Source organism: Triticum aestivum, chromosome 1A (genome assembly GCF_018294505.1).
Source record: "Triticum aestivum cultivar Chinese Spring chromosome 1A, IWGSC CS RefSeq v2.1, whole genome shotgun sequence".
Taxonomy (NCBI): Eukaryota; Viridiplantae; Streptophyta; class Magnoliopsida; order Poales; family Poaceae; genus Triticum; species Triticum aestivum.
The window spans coordinates 357,809,572-357,826,564 of NC_057794.1; positions in this window are offsets into that span (position 1 = coordinate 357,809,572).

Below are 16,993 nucleotides of genomic sequence, written 5' to 3' on the forward strand. Positions count from 1 at the left end.
TTCTTAAAACGCTTGCCATTTCCAAACCGTAACTCCGATTCCGATGATCTTTATATCGTTTTCAAGCGATTTCATCTCATCTTTCCAGTGGCACCCTTGGAATTCCAAGTTGAGGACAGGTTCATGCATTTCCTGTCATATCTTGCATTTTGCATCTCGCATCGCATCCCGCATAGCATATCATCATTTCATCATATTGCTTGTTGTTGCACGTGGTTGATTGTATCCTTGTTGCTTGTATGTCTTGTTTGGTTAGAGCCGGGAGACGAGTTCTCTAACGAGGAGACCGTTGAGTTTGCTCTTGAGGATCCAATCACCTCTGACAACTGTGCAGGCAAGATGATCATACCCTCGAAATCACTACTATCTTCGCTATGCTAGTTTGCTCGCTCTATGCCATGCCAACGCTACGATGCCTACCATTTGCTTGTCAGCCTCCCAATTGCCATGTCAAACCTCTAACCCACCTTGTCCTAGCAAACCGTTGATTGGCTATGTTACCGCTTTGCTCAGCCCCTCTTATAGCGTTGCTAGTTGCAGGTGAAGATTGGAGGCCGTTCCTTGTTGGAACATTTGTTTACTTGTTGGGATATCATTATATTGCTATGTTATCTTAATGCATCTATATACTTGGTAAAGGGTGGAAGGCTCGGCCTCTCGCCTAGTGTTTTGTTCCATTCTTGCCGCCCTAGTTTCCGTCATATCGGTGTTATGTTCCCGAATTTTGCGTTCCTTACGCGGTTGGGTTATAATGGGAACCCCTTGATAGTTCGCCTTGATTAAAGCTTTTCCAGCAATGCCCAACATTAGTCTTATCATTTGCCACCTAGCCTTTTCTTTCCCTTGGGTTCTACAGACTCAAGGGTCATCTTATTTTAACCCCCCCCCCCCGGGCCAGTGCTCCTCCGAGTGTTGGTCCGACCGAGTAGACTGCGGGGCCACCTCGGGGCAACTTGAGGGTTGGTTTTACTCGTAGGATGTCTCATCTGAATGTGCCCTGAGAAAGAGATATGTGCAGCTCCTATCGGGATTTGTCGGCACATTCGGGCGGTGTTGCTGGTCTTGTTTTAACCTGTCGAAGTGTCTTGAATTACCGAGATACCGAGTCTGATCGGAACGTCTTGGGAGGAGGTCTATTCCTTCGTTGACCGTGAGAGCTTGTCATGGGCTAAGTTGGGACTCCCTTGCATGGATTGAACTTTCGAAAGCCGTGCCCGCGGTTATGGGAAGACGGGAATTTGTTAATGTCCGGTTGTAGATAACTTGAACCTTAATTAATTAAAATGAATCAACTGAGTGTGTTACCGTGATGGCCTCTTCTCGGCGGAGTCCGGGAAGTGGACACGGTGTTGGAGTAATGTTTGTGCAGGTTGCTCTCTAGTTTCTCGCTCGTACTTTGCCTCCTCTTCTCGCTCTCTTTTGCGAATAAGATAGCCACCATATATGCTAGTCGCTTGCTGCAGCTCCACATATATTTGCCTTACCCTTCCTATAAGCTTAAATAGTCTTGATCGCGAGGGTGCGAGATTGCTGAGTCCATGTGGCTCACAGATACTATATCTCCAGATGTAGGTCCAGGTGATTCCACTCCAGGTGACGAGTACGAGCTCAGGTGGGAGTTCGACAAGGACTCTCAGCGTTACTATGTTTCCTTTCCCGATGATCAGTAGTGGTGCCCAGTTGGGGGTGATTGGGACCGTGTCGCATGTTGGGTTTTTTTTTTCTATTTTGGCGCCGTAGTCGGGCCATGAGTGTTTGGATGATGCATGTTATTTATGTACTCTGATGTGACGTGGCGAGTGTAAGCCAACTATGTTTTCCCCTTATTATTCATATTACATGGGATGTTGTGAAGATTGCCTAACTTGCGACATATGCCTTCAATGCGATTATGTCTCTAAGTCGTGCATCGACACGTGGGAGCTATAGTCGCATCGAGGGTGTTACATCATATTTTGAAGTATGTCATTCTATCATGTTTAGTTAGCCATCATACATGTGAAATTGTGTCATGCTATCCTGTTTAATTAGCCATCATATATGTGAAATTATGTCCTGCTATTCTGTTTGCTTAGACAACATAAATGTGAATTATTTCATGCCCTGTTTTCTTCCCTACTATCCATTGCACCTGTCTATCTTACAATGTCTGTACATTCAATTACTTTTCTTGTTTATCAGCCATTTCAATTGGAGGGAGTGATGGCAGTATCTGTGGGAGTAAAAACACGATCTTCAGAAAAGATCGTGCTACCTGTCGATGCAGATAGAACCACGGTTGTACTTCCCCAAGAACCAGCCCCACCACCCATAACCCACACTCATGCAGATTGTACCCCTACCCAGTTGGACAGAGAACCAGCTACACCCCTTCTAACCCCAACCCCAGTAGATAGACACCCAGTTCTCATTGACACAGCACCGTCTCCACCACAGAGCACCCAAACACGAGCAGTTAGTAAGGCAACTTCAGTGCCCAAATCATGAGGACCACCACTCCGAACCCGAAGTCAACGCTTAAAGCAGAAGAAGAATTGTTCTCAGGTCAGGTTCCGTAGCTATGGTTCATACTACTTTGCTCTTGCATCATTGTATTTACTGATACCAACTAATTTCAAATTTGAAGAATGCAATTGAAACTCCAATGGCACAACAAGTATGTTTTAAACCTGTTTCTTCAACGTGTTTGGTTGTTTGCTGTTGTAACTTGCTGTATGTTGATTTCAGTTTCAATTGAATAAACAGTTATGTTCTCATGCCATGCACATTACAAGTGTTGTTATTGCTGTGTAGTTTCCCACACTTATATTCTGTCTATGTTGCTTTGTCTTAAATAGATATGATTCGAACTGTATCTATCTTGATTTGGCAACATAAACTAGAATGATATATACCATACAGTGACCATACTACATAGATATATGTTCATTTCATGTTGTCATCATGTCCACCTTACTACTGAACTGGTTTACCAAAATGAGTTTCATATGCTACATTGTAAACCTGAGATGTGTTTGTTTGTTTCTCTTTTAGAACGCGGATAAAATATTGGAGAAGAGTACCCTGTTATGCAATGGTAAAGGAAGTAATGCAGATAAGGTTCAAGATAGTGAGACATCCATGTTGGTCTCCAAGAAAGCTGATAAAAACTATGTTGAAGACACTAAGACAACCCCAAAGTCCTGTCTTGATGTAGTGTTCGAGTTACTGGCTACCACTGCTGGCACTAGCTCTTCGAACTCATTGCCTGAATCAGTTCGGCTTCTTGAGTCTCAACTTCAAGTTGAAAGACATCAATCAGATGTTATGCGTCAGGAAACCGAAGGACTGAGGAAGTCCCTATAGAATTCAGATACATACTTTCTGGTACAACGGCAAGCGCTGGAGGACTTAAGCGCCAAACAAGAGAAACTTAATAAGCTTGCTAAGCATCTTGCCAGCATTATGGGTACCCAGGATATTGTTTATTGAGCTCTTCTGAAGTGGTTTCAGTTCTGGACTTGTTTTGCTGCGGCGTTTATATGCTGCTATGTTCCCTATATTTGCACTAGTGGCGAACTTTGATGCCCAGTGGATGTAATATGTGTAATAGCCGTGATAGCCTAGTGTAAGTTGCTTGCTTATTTATTTCCTTGTTGTCTTGTTTATTTGTTTCCTTGTAGTCAGTGCAGTTCTTTTTCTGCGGTTTGCTAGTGGCTGCAATAACCTATTTTTTTAAACTAGGCCACAATAACCATGGGCTAATATTTACTGTAGTGACACTGGGCCTCCTACGGGCCGTAGAAATAGTGGGCCTTCTACGGGTCGTAGAAACAGTGGGCCTTCTATGGGCCGTAGAAACAGTGGGCTTTCTACGGGCCATAGAAACAATGGGCCTTCTATGGGCCATATCATCAATGGGCCTTCTACGGGCCGTATCATCAATGGGCCTTATACGGGCCGTATGATCGATTGGCCAAACATGGGCCAAACAGACCGCATTCTGGCCATAAACGGGCTAGAGTTGGAATTGTCCGTTCATGGGCCGACCATAACGGGCAATCGTTAATAGGCTGTATTTGATGACGCTATGAAAACGGCCCAATGTATTAACGGACCACAAACGGGCCGACTGTAACCACGGGCTGAATTTGGCCCATAAGCAGAAAATGACAGTAACGGGCCGTAAGTAAACGAATGCTGGAAATGAGCCCAAGAATAAATGGGCTCTGAGAAGGCCGAAAGATAACATGGGCTGGAGACGGCCCAACGGAATAACGGGCCGTTAATGGGCATAAAGTGATACACTGTTCATTACAGGCCAGTTTCACCACGGGCCGTTAATGGGTGTAAAGTGATACACTATTCATTACGGGCCAGTTTCAGCACGAGCCGCTAATGGGCCAAGAGTTACAAAGGGCCTCATATGGGCCGAAAGACGTCATGGGCTATACATGGGCCAGAAGTGAAAACGGGCTGGAATCATATTGGACGGCCCAGATGACGCTACTGGGCCTAATTCGGATAGGGCATAACGGGCCTTGGGATAGCGGGCTGTAAATGGGCTATATGCGAACAGGCCATTAACAGGCTTTCCATGGGCCGGCCCGCCAGCTTTTGACCAAGTGAAATGGGCCCGCCTTTTCACAGGAATGGGCCACTGTTGGCCGTGACACGTGTCAACGTATCATATGCACATTATGTCCAGTGAGTGGATGACATATGTCCCAACGATGAGCCGACACGTGTTTCCTCTAGCCAATGATGATTTTACACGTGGAAAATCCCCATTGGTCGGGGCTGTTAACGGGTTATCGGATCCAAAACCCGACCCGATAGCGTAACAGCGTTCCGTTATGGTGAATGCCACGTGTCGGTCACCCTTGACGAAAGCACTTCGGTGACGCGCGATTTATTGTCATGGAAGTGGACACTTCCGTGATGATAATTTTGGTAATGTCATGGAACACTTCTACGACAGCACAGGTATGACTATCTTGATTCTGTCATAAATTTTTCATGGATGTACATGCATGACAAAAAAAGCGACCTACTATGACAAACACGTATCATCACGGAAGTGTATTTTTTTGTAGTGACATCTAAATTGTATATTATTCTATATTGAAAACACACTTCACCCCTTCCCAACGTACATCATTTTGGGCCGCACGCAAGAGGTGCTAGTTTTGTGGTCCCTCTCGTGCGATTTTTATGATGGTTCAATCTATTGGCCCAAGTAGTTTATCAATAACAACAACTGTCATTTGGCCAAACAATAGATTCATTAGTCCGTCTTATGGTAGGTCATGGCGACATGCATGTATGACCAAAGTATCGATCATTACGTGCATCCGCCCCGCTGACACGAAGTGGGAGGTGGTGGGCCAAGCATCCTAGCTAGGTACGACATTATGTCATTATATATATCCTAGCTAGGTGGTTGTTAGGGTGCTTTTGGGTTTGCGAGGCAGGTGCCACCAAAGTTGTGCATTGTTTATTTAAAGTTTTAAACATCCCCAATATTCGTACATATATTTGGCCACTTCCAGGTGGTTGTTGACTTCTGGCCCCTCTCATCGATCTTCAACGACGCGCCCAACCATGGGCCCGCAGGGTCAAAGTTGTGCATTGGAATTTTGAACATCACAGACCACCCTTTTCACTCATATATATTTGGGCCACATGTTGGTGTGGCTGTCTTTTGACCCTCTCTAACGTTATTTCTTGCTGCAAAGACTCTGATGACCCTCAACGGACATGGGGTATAATATCTTAACCGTGTGCAATACAAGTGCGATGTGAATCACCACGCCTCCGCAAGCGTGAGCAAATTAAGGTGGAGGTACTGGCTCAACCGTGTGCGATGCACATGCGCTAAAATCACCACGACCGCGCAAGCGTGAGCAAATTAAGGTGGAGGTACTGGCTCAACCGTGTGCGATTCAAGTGCGCTAAAATCACCATGACGACACAAGCCCGAGCAAAGGGTGGAGGTACTGGCTTAATCGTGTGTGATGCGAGTGCGCTGTAAAACCACCACCTGTGCAAGCTAAAGGCGGGTAAGTTTATTTGGAAATTAGGATGAATCATGTGCGATAGACCAGCTAGCTAGAAATATAAAAAACAAACTACCCGCCTTGATCGTTGCAAAAATCGACGGATCCGCGCCACTTTTCCTTATTATCATACACGCTTATTGTTATTGGACCATGCGGGATCTTGGGCACTCCCGCCCCGCATCAATTCCTTTACCCAAAATTTAGTAGCGGTCGTACTTCAACCGTCGCCCACACTCATCTAGCACCGACCCTAATTATAGTAAAATTGCAATAGCCGAGGCATTTGAACCGTCGCCCTCCCTCGTCCACCACCATCTCCACCCACCATTAATAAAAATTTCAGTAGTCATGGCGTATCTTCAAACACCCCCCTCCACAGTCCCCACCCCTCCCCCCTCGAACCCTAGCTCGCGGCGGCCGCCGGCGCCGCCGCCAACCCCTACCGGTCTGCCCATTCCTCCTAGCTTAGATAATAAAGTTCAGGTTACACAGCGATTCCCATACTGTCGCCCCACTCCCCTGAGTTTTTAGATGAGGCCTCCGGTGTCCCTCCCCGCCAGATCCGCATCCCCTGCTCCAGAATGTCGCAGCCTAAGCTCGACCATGTATCCTGAGGAGACCGACGAGCGTTCGACCAAGAAGAGGTTTATCATGGCCTCTCCGGCGGACATTGGCGAGGTGGCTGCTGTTCGCCCCGACCTGTCGATCCCGGAGCAACACGTCACCACGGAAGCCGACAAAGATGTTGACTACGTTGCCATACCGAAGGCTTCATGTCAGCGGGCTAGCGTATTACTGTATCTCGAGAAAGCTGGCTACGACATCAAGCTCGTCCACACCGACGGCTTCACGCGAGCCATGTCACAAGTTAAGTGGTCCATCCCCAACCCCTCTGGTTCAACCATCGTCGATCTCTTCGATGGCCCTGCCACTGATCTCCGCCGCCAAGCGGTCAAGGATTCGTGAGCTTTATACGCCATCGAGCCCATTTAGTCATTTCTGAAGGACACGTTCTATGGCGGCGGCTTGGGACCCTCAATTGCCAAGTCATATCTCATCGACCAGGACCATGAGGAGGGCACCCATGAAGGTTCTTCCAAGGTGAAATAGCCCATCTGTGACATCAGAGAGCGCACCATGGGTCCGTGCTCTTCCAACTGGAAGAATCCCGTCAATGAAATGTGAGGCAACATTCTATCAGCAAATCTTACCTTTTCTAGCTTGCCAACCCATACCCTTTGTTGTAGTAGCATTTTCCATGCGGTGATTTAACTGTGTCGTGTTTAATTATTTTAGTTATGCAAAAATGTATTGTTCAATAGGTCTATGTGATGTTTAAGTATGAATTGTCCACTTCAGTTTCATGAATGGCTATATTTGGTTGTTTATAGTGAGTAGATGCCTTGTTTATCTGTATTTGGTCATTAGGTTGGTTGGAGTGAGCATTTTTCCAGTTATCGAGAAGATGCCTTGTTTATCTGTATTTGGTTCATAGTTGGTTGCAGTGAGCATTTGTCCAGTTATCAAGCAGATGCCTTGTTTATCTGTATTTGGTTGTTAGGTTGCTTTTTTAGCATTTGTCCAGTTATCAAGAAGATGCCCTGTTTATCTGTGTTTGGTTGTTTGGTTGCTTTTTTTAGCATTTGTTATGCTTGTTAGGTTGGTTGCAGTGAGCATTTGTCCAGTTTTCAAGCATATGCCCTATTTATCTGTATTTGCTTGTTAGGTTGGTTGTAGTAAGACTCTGTCCAGTTTTCAATGGCTATATTTGGTTGTTATACTGGTCATTTATGCCTTGTTTATTTTAGTCATTCACAATGTGTTGTTCATTATGTGCAAGTCGGAACTGTGTCGATCGACTACATCAATACCAGTTTGAACGGCTATATTTGGTTCCAGTTATTTCTGGTGTAGTTAACACATGCCCTTTATTTCAGTTTTACACATTTATCCAATGCGATGTTTAAGCATCACCTACGTTCTATTCATTTTTAACAATACCAGTTTGAATTGCAATATTTGATGGTTGTTAAGCCTGTTATCGGTAACATTGCCTTCCATTTTATATCTACTTTAACAGCATGCTGAAACCAACACATTCAAGTTATCATTTGGAGATGATGTTGATTACATATGCTATATTTGTTTGATGTTAAGATTGTTGTAGTTATCATGCCTTTCCACTACTTATGTAGGACAACAACGGGAGTGGCCACCATTTTCCGTCGAGGTTAGCTTCATCCCTCGGCTTGTACTCCCCCGTCGTTCCATAATGTAGTGCATATAGATCCAGGCCTAGACACTAGTTAGCTTCTAATATTGACTTGTTGCTTGTAGGAACATATGCCCTTGGCAAGGATCCACGCATCGACCCTTTTTGCGTACGGGCCAATGAGATATTGATGAACAAGCATTAAGTGAGGAAAATGATAAGGATTATTAGCAAAAAGATACGAATGGTGGCAAGCAAATTATTTGTTTATGCTCTATCCAACACAACAGTGAGCTGTAGGATGGTAACTACAAACTCTGCAACCTTCTCTTTTTACTGCCCATAATGAGTTGTTAGACAACAATGTCTGAATCGTTTTCGTTCCCAGTGGTTCCCGAAGCAGTTCACTCAAGATTACCTCACAAAGTACATGATTAGTGGACACGCAAATGAAGGTTAAAGTATTTCATCTAGACTACAATGAGCATCGAGAAGTCCTAATGAAGACAATGAAGGATGGACGGGCAGCCACCACAAGGGGTTGGCCTAGAGTCGTGCGCGCATTACGCATGGACGGCACAATATGGGCATTCCGCTTCACCTTCTCCAGCAACCAGAATGTCTTTCGCCTCTCTTTTTATAGTCTTTAGTACAACTGTGGTTCACCATTCTTTACTTGGTGCTTCTGTAGTTCTTCAGTATATGTACCTATGCATCGAATTATGGATTCGTGGTTGAACCTATATTTGTAATAAACATGGTTGGATATGAAATAAGTGATTGCCTACTTTCAAATTCAAAACATGTGATTTTTAAATTAGGGATTAATTAGGGATTACACTGCACACGGTTTGCGAAAGCAAAACATCTGCGATATACGTGGTGATCAGAAATGTTTCTAGGATCCACTATGTGTGCGATCAATCTCCAATGCACACACGACTTTCTCTTGAAAATTGTTTGCATTAGGCCACCTTGCACAAATGTTTATCACATAAAAAGTGTGTGTGATGGACAACCTTTGCCACATAGTTTCTTCTACGCAGCGTGTGTGATGCATTCAATAATGCAAACGATAAAATTATTAATATCGTGTGCAATGGCAACGCTATCATAAACGATTTAACGGGAAATATTGTGTGTGATGTACTTGTGAACGGAAACATTTTCCTTGGAGCGACTGTGTGGGATGTACATACGAACGGAAACGTTTAGCAGGGACTGACTGTGTGGGACGTACTTGCGACCGGAAACAATTTTGTCGTATAATTGTATTTTTTAGCTCTACTGTACATATTTCCGTATTTGAGCACTCGCTGGTCGCACACGACCTCATTTTGTCGAGCGTGTGTGCCAGGAGGGCATATCCCCGACGGTTTCTGGGTTGTGTGGGAAGGACCCCCATGTCGCCCACACTCACTTGGCGACCGGTTCCAAATGCCGTCGTGGAAAGGGGTTAAAAACTGTTTGTTTAGGACCCACGCGCACCAGTGAAATGTCCAAACGAACCCCGAAAAATCCCAAAAATTGACACAACACTCCTGTTATTCTATGTTGACACGAGAAAATTTTGAAAGCAATAAGAGGTAATGGATAACGTTTCATCCCCAAAGGTGGGACGTTCCCTACCGAAACCATCGGATTGTTGTGAGAAGCTCTGGTTTGTGAGAAGCATATCTCCAAACCTGCCCCAAATGGGACAAAAAATTTACCATGGCATGTTGATGCCACTCCATGATAGCATGCCAAGCTTCATGAATTTCGGACGAGCTTTGGATTTACTAGAATTTAAAAACCATGTATCTCAATGTTTGCGGCCGAGTGACCGTGGCAGGGTGTTTGACATTCATTCTCATTTCTTGCATGGGACCTAAGCATGCACCCCAGGACAAAGATTTGATTTTTCAACCAATTTATATGCATTAGAGCATGTGCATGTAGCTCAAATTTGAATTATGCACATAAATGCATTGAAAACACAATTAATGCATAAAAATGTCCAAACGAACCCCAAAAATCCCAAAAAATGACACAACACTCCTATTGTTCTATGTTGACACGAGAAAAAATTTGAAAGCAATAAGAGGCAATGGATATTGTTTCGTCCCCAAAGGTGGGACATTCCCTACCGAAACCATCATGCTTGTTGTGAGAAGCTTTGGTTTGTGAGAAGCATATACCCAAACCTACCCCAAATGGGACAGAAAACTTACCACAGCATGTTGATGCCACTCCATGATAGCATGCCAAGTTTCATGAATTTCAGACGAGTTTTGGATTTACTAGAATTTAAAAACCAGGTATCTCAATGTTTGCGGCCAAGTGACCGTGGTAGGGTGTTTGACATTCATTCCCATTTCTTGCATGGGACCTAAGCATGCACCCAAGGACAAAGATTTGATTTTTCAACCAATTTATATGCACTGGAGCATGTGCATGTAGTTCAAATTTGAATTATGCACATAAATGCATTGAAAACTCACTTAATGCATAAAAATGTCCAAAGGAACCCTAAATAATTCCAATTCCATGTGGTTGTTGTGACCCCATTATGTAATTCAAATCAAGATGAAAAATCAAGTAGATCCCACATAGTTTATTATAACCAACAATGTGAGATGCAACACAAAATATCTTGGAGCACCGTTGGAGTATAGTACGCATACGGCTTACGCAAGAAGGTGCGGCGGCTACAATCCACAGCCCGCTCTGAATAAGGGACCGTGTCTGATGACACTTTGCGCGCCAGTTTTTCACTGAAGATATTCCAAATTTTTGGCTTCCGCGGAAATATCTACCTCCCCGCCCCCTCACCCTTACCAAAAGCCACATTTCCCTTGTTTCCGCCTTCCTTTCGAAGTTGAAACCTTCACTCCTTGCTTGCAGCGCCACCTCCTCGCCGCTGACCCTCCTTCACGCTGCTCGGCCTCGCCTATCCAGGCAGGTAATCCACATCCGACCCCCATCCTCCTCCTCCTTCCACATCCCACATGCCCCGACCGCTGGCGCGAGCGCGGCACCTTCCACCCAAATTACTGACCCTCCACCAAATAAGCGTCGGCCTAAGTAATGGTGCAAGTAGTATAGCCAGGATCTCAAGGAGCATTTGGCAGCAGAGAAGCAAATCACGGTCGCACGCGCGGATAAGGTCAGGATGGCTGCCATTCGTGCCGACCCCCAGATCTTGGAGGAGCACCTCACCATCGATGCCACCGTTGATGCCTCGCACGCCAACGCCGCGACGCGGTTGGCTGCTTTAAATGATAGTTCGTGGCATTTTCTCGAGGCCACCATCGGTGCCTTCGACAAAGACTACGAGGTGTTTTCTCAGCATGCACGTGCTTAATTACCTCATCTCGAGAACCAGCAGGTTGGTGCCCGGAGCGGCTCAGGAAACTCACCACTACAACGAAGGCACCCACGATGCGGAGGCCTTACCCTCTCCCATGTCCAAGGAGCCAATCGTTATCGATATCTCCGACAATGAGTAGCTTGTCTTATTAACTCACTATAAGGACCCATGTTCAGTTTGCTAGCTACTGCCTTTCCTTAACAAATTCTAGTGAATTGTGATATCTACTTTTACCATGCAATCTTTTGCTATAGTGTATATGTTTTATATGTCGTGCAATATGGTGTTCAGTTAACTGCTTGGTTCAATTCTGCAAATGTGATGTTCAATTCTTCAGGGTGCAATATTTCCAAGTTGTTATGCATACTTGGTTTGGTTAACTGTCTGATCTTCTATTACGAGTATGTTATATTGTGCGATGTGGTGCTCAGTTAACGTTTGGTTCATTTGTTGTGGTGTTTAGTTAACTGCTTGGTCCAATTTTGCAATGCGATGTTCAATTGTTGTGGCTGCATTCTGTTATTGTATACCATGTGAGAAATAAATCGAATTTGGTTGTACTAAATACATGAGAAACAAATACAATTGCTATATTTCCAAATTGTTAAGCATGCTTGGTTTGGTTATTTGTCTGATATTCTATTAGGAGTATGTTATATTGTGCAATGCGGTGCTCAGTTAGCGTTTGGTTCATTTGTTGTGGTGTTTAGTTAACTGCTTGGTTCAATTATGCAATGCGATGTTCAATTGTTGTGGCTTCATTCTGTTATTGTATACCATGTGAGGAATAAATCAAATTTGGTTGCACTTAATACATGAGAAACTATAGTCAAAAAATACATGAGAAACATATACAAGTGCTATATTTCCTAGTTCTTAATCATGTTTGGTTTGGATAAATGGGTTTTCCATGTGGCTTGAATTAATCTAATGAATCTGCAATGTGCTTATATATCATCAACATATTTTACTGATAGCATGCGAACCCTTACTTAACCTGATGACTAACTACCTTATATGTGTTGCAGGGAAACAATGGGAAGCACTGAGGTTTAAAAGATGGTACTAACTATTATACCTTGCCTTTTTTTATTCCTTTGCCCCATTTCCAATATAGAGAAGATATTTATGCACATCCTTGTTTTCAGGGTTCACTGATGATTACCTCTCAAACCACCTCTGTGGTCAGGAGGCAAGGAAAGTTTTCATACAACACCCACAGTTCAATATTGAAGTGTTCCTGAAGAGGTCAAAGGATGGACGGTCAATCATCCACATGCACTGGCCTAAAGGTGCAAAGACCTTCAACATGAATGAAGGCTCAATATTCGCCTTCCACTTCAGCAGTTTTCCAGATGAGATGCATCTCTCTATGTACCGTCTATGATGCTAATTTCGAAAGGTTCTAGATGTTGCATGTGAAACTTGCTGCTGGTGCAGTTTTGTAATGGGGTAGCCGAGTGCTGAAGCTATATCATGTTGTACTCCGATGTATTTCAATTATGAAATGATGCTTCCTTAATATGGAAATGGAATATATTATGTGCTTAATATGAATGTCAATTAGATTAGTAAATGTATTATTAATAATAGGGAAATTAGCCCGCTAATTGGCCAATTAGCTTGCTAGCTAATTGGGTTTTCCTATTGCAAACGGTTATTGAGAAAACACCGTGGGCGATGACCTCAGGCAATGCACACAGTTTCTAGGAATAAACCGTGTTGGATCAATGAACAATCACACATGACATTCTCTTGAAAACTGTTTGTGTTACGCCACCTTGCGCAAACGTTTTCCTTGGAGTGATTGTGTGGGATGTATATACGAACGGAAATGTTTAGCGGTGACTGACTGTTTGGGATGTACTTATGACCAGAAATGATTTTGCCTGTATAATTGTATTTTTTGAGCACTACTGTACGTATTTCTGCATTTGAGTGCTCGCCAGTCGCACATGACCTCATTTTGCCGAGCATGTGTGCTAGTAGGGCATATACCCGACGGTTTCTGGGTCGTATGGGAAGGACCACCCTATCGCCCACACTCACTAGGTGATGGTTCTGAACGCTGTCGCAGAAAGGGGTTAAAAACCGTTTGTATAGCACCGACGTGTACCAGTGTTGGCATCCTTACAGTGGACTCTGACGAGTGAAAGAGCCACGTTGGCTCCACAACAAGCATCTGATTTCTTCCACGCCTACACTCGACTAGCAATTTCATTGAGCCGAGCCATCAACGACTCGAGGTCATTCTAAAGCCTGTCCTCCGGCCATAGCTCTTGGTCTATCTTGGACAACGCAACCTTCAGTCGAGCGATATACCCCAAGACACTATCAAGACAAGCTTCAAGTCGCATAACATTCATCGTGGATTCATCTTTGACGAGTGACTTTGTGGGGTCCAAGCCTATTTCAATCCGCTTGGTCTCTTGCTCAAAATCCCGACAAAACTCTACACGAGGGTGGAAAATGAGTCGACAGAAGGATTATAATTTTTTTATGGATTCACTCGGATGGAGAAAGGTACCTTCAAGCATGGCGTACAACTTCTTGGCAAGACCGCCCAAGTAAACCTCCAACTCGTCTCTCTTCCGAGTGAGCTTATCCACCTTGTTAGCCAGGGCCACTTTCTCTTCTCTCAATTGTGCAGCTTCTTTCTTGGCCTCACCAACAACAGTCTTCAAATTGGCATTTTCTTCTTCGAGTTTGCCGACTAAAACCAGCTTTCTCTTAGCCAATTCAGTCTTCTCACGCGCCACCTTCCGCGCCCCCGCAGGATCAGTGTCCTTCTTCTCCAATGCCTGCTTCATGGTGTCTAAAGAAATAATGTTCCTCAGCCGTGCTTGGAGTTGATGGTTTTCACTACGCACATCTGCTACCTCTTGAGCACTGCGTTGGTTTTCCCTTGAAGAGGAAAGGGTGATGCAGCAAAGTAGCGTAAATATTTCCCTCAGTTTTTGAGAACCAAGGTATCAATCCAGTAGGAGACTACACGCAAGTCCCTCGTACCTGCACAAACAAATAAGAACCTCACAACCAACGTGATAAAGGGGTTGTCAATCCCTTCACGGTCACTTATGAGAGTGAGATCTGATAGAGATAATAATAATAATAAGATAAATATTTTTGGTATTTTTATGGTATAGATTGGAATATAAAGATTGCAAAATAAACAGTGCCAGAAATAGCTAGTTGACAGGAGATTAATATAATAGAGAATAGACTCGGGGGCCATAGGTTTCACTAGTGGCTTCTCTCAAGATAGCATAAGTATTACGGTGGGTGAATAAATTACTGTCGAGCAATTGATAGAAAAGTGCATAATTATGAGAATATCTAGGCATGATCATGTATATAGACATCATGTCCGTGACAAGTAGACCGAAACGATTCTGCATCTACTACTATTACTCCACGCATCGACCGCTATCCAGCATGCATCTAGAGTATTAAGTTCATAAGAACAGAGTAATGCATTAAGCAAGATGACATGATGTAGAGGGATAAACTCAAGCAATATGATATAAACCCCATCTTTTTATCCTCGATGGCAACAATACAATACGTGCCTTGCTGCCCCTGCTGTCACTGGGAAAGGACACCGCAATATTGAACCCAACGCTAAGCACTTCTCACATTGCAAGAAAGATCAATCTAGTAGGCCAAACCAAACTGATAATTCAAAGAGACTTGCTAAGATAACCAATCATACATAAAAGATTTCAAAGAAGAATCAAATATTGTTCATAGATAAATTTGATCATAAACCCACAATTCATCGGATCTCGACAAACACACCGCAAAAAGAGTTACATCGAATAGATCTCTAAGAAGATCGAGGAGAACATTGTATTGAGATCCAAAGAGAGAGAAGAAGCCATCTAGCTAATAACTATGGACCTGAAGGTCTGCGGTAAACTACTCACACATCATCGGAGAGGCTATGGTGTTGATGTAGAAGCCCTCCGTGATCGATTCCCCCTTCGGTGGAGCTCCGGAAAAGGCCCCAAGATGGGATCTCTTGGGTATAGAAGGTTGTGGCAGTGGAAATAGGGTTTTGTGGTGCTCCTGGATGTTTTCGGGGTATATGGGTATATATAGGAGGAAGAAGTAGGTCGGTGGAGCCACGAGGGGCCCATGAGGGTGGGGGCGCGCCTCCCTGCCTCGTGGCCTCCTTGTTGATTTCTTGACGTCTACTCCAAATCTCCTGGTTCACGTTTGTTCCAAAAATAACTCTCCCGAAGGTTTCATTCTGTTTGGATTCCGTTTGATATTCCTTTTCTGCGAAACACTGAAATAGGCAAAAAAACAGCAATTTGCACTGGGCCTTGGGTTAGTAGGTTAGTCCCAAAAATAATATAAAAGTGTATAAGTAAGCCCATTAACATCCAAAACAGATAATATAATAGCATGGAGCAAACAAAAATTATAGATACGTTGGAGACGTATCAAGCATCCCCAAGCTTAATTCCTCCTCGTCCTCGAGTAGGTAAATGATAACAACAGAATTTTTGATGTGGAATGCTACCTAGCATAATTCTCAATGTAATTTTCTTTATTGTGGCATGAATGTTCAGATCCGAAAGATTCAAGACAAAAGTTTCATATTGACATAAAAACAATAATACTTCAAGCATACCAACTAAGCAATCATGTCTTCTCAAAATAACATGGCAAAAGACAGTTCATCCCTACAAAATCATATAGTTTGGTCATGCTCCATTTTCGTCACACAAGAATGCTCTCATCATGTACAACCCCGATGACAAGCCAAGCAATTGTTTCATACTTTAGTAATCTCAAACTTTTTTCAACTTTCATGCAATACATGAGCGTGACCCATGGATATAGCACTATGGGTGGAATATAATAATGATAGGGGGTTATGTGGAGGAGACAAAAAAGGAGAAAGTCTCACATCGACGCGGCTAATCAACGGGCTAGGGAGATGCCCATCAATTGATGTTAATGCAAGGAGTAGGGATTGACATGCAACAGATGCACTACAGCTATAAATGTATGAAAGCTCAACAAAAGAAACTAAGTGGGTGTGCATCCAACTTGCTTGCTCACGAAGACCTGGGGCATTTGAGTAAGCCCATTGTTGGAATATACAAGCCAAGTTCTATAATGAAAAATTCCCACTAGTATATGAAAGTGACAAAACAAGAGACTCTCTATCATAAAGATCATGATGCTACTTTGAAGCACAAGTGTGGAAAAATGATAGTAGCATTGCCCCTTTTTATTTCTTTTTCTTTTCTTTTTTTGGGCCTTTCCTTTTTTTGGGCCTTTCCTTTTTTGGGGACAATGCTCTATTAATGATGATCATCACACTTCTATTTATTTACAACTCAATGATTACAACTCCATACTAGAACAAAATAT